The following is a 1,079-nucleotide window of genomic DNA, read 5'->3' on the forward strand; positions in this document are numbered from 1 at the left end:
TATATATATATATATATATATATATATATGAGAAATTAGTCTTTAAAAATAAATTGAGGAAAAGAGAAAAACATGTAGAAAGCTGCTAATTTGTTCTCTAATTTATCATTTGCTGACATCTGCTTGCTGAGATTTCGATTAATTTCTCTAAGAAGAATTTCTGGAGACAACGAGACAAATGGGATTTGACATTATAAACTTCAGCATTACAAACTTTAGCAACGTACACGAAATGCGGTTGTCACCAGGAATCGAAACTACATGGAACTGCTCTGTTATCTGCTTTTCCTTCGACGTTTCAACTATGTTACTAACGTTGTAATGTAATTATGAAGATGCCATTTTCTCGTAGAAATTAATGCCAATCTATTGTTTGAAATTATTATTATTTTTTTAAAATTAAAGCGATATGATTGCAAGAATTAAAGTTTTTGATTCTCAGAATGGTTGATTTAACCATGTTTAGTTTCAATTTTAGTTTGCACGCATTCAGATAATGCAACGATTGATTGAAACGAACCATACAACCGTGGAGATTTTACACAATAAATTAAGTTTCCGGTGGGAGGACTGGTGCTGGTACAACCTAGCTTCAATAGTTTCTTCCATTTTTGTCCATATGTCACGATTTTCTCGTCATCAAACGTATAAATCGAAAAACATTTACATTTGGTATTGATATAAGGTACCGTACACATCACATATAAATAAATAAATAAAAAATAAACTATTTTGAGCCATAACAAGCGTGCACTGGTCTTATACACTTACATCATTATAACACATACAAAAACAATACAGAAATATACATACATATATGTATGTATGTATGTACATACACACAAAAAGATACATATATGAATGCATACATACATATATACACGGGTATGTGTGAGTGTGTGTGTACGCTCACGCGCTTACACGCGCTCAGATAATGTAGAGAAAAGGAAACATACACAAAAAGGAAATTATAACTATATGTGTGCGTGTGTGTGCATGCATGCGAGGGAGAGAATGTGTATAAAATACTACATATATACATACACACACATACATATATATATATATATATATATATA

The 1,079-nt window shown here is 31.0% G+C and overlaps 1 protein-coding gene across 1 annotated transcript in view; it reads right to left on the bottom strand.

Moving 5' to 3' along the window:
- The window catches only part of LOC106874059 (gastrula zinc finger protein XlCGF8.2DB), a 9,435-nt gene that overhangs the window by 7,339 nt on the left and 1,017 nt on the right, over positions 1-1,079 (bottom strand). The window lies entirely within an intron of this gene.

Source organism: Octopus bimaculoides, chromosome 14 (assembly GCF_001194135.2).
Source record: "Octopus bimaculoides isolate UCB-OBI-ISO-001 chromosome 14, ASM119413v2, whole genome shotgun sequence".
Classification (NCBI taxonomy): Eukaryota; Metazoa; Mollusca; class Cephalopoda; order Octopoda; family Octopodidae; genus Octopus; species Octopus bimaculoides.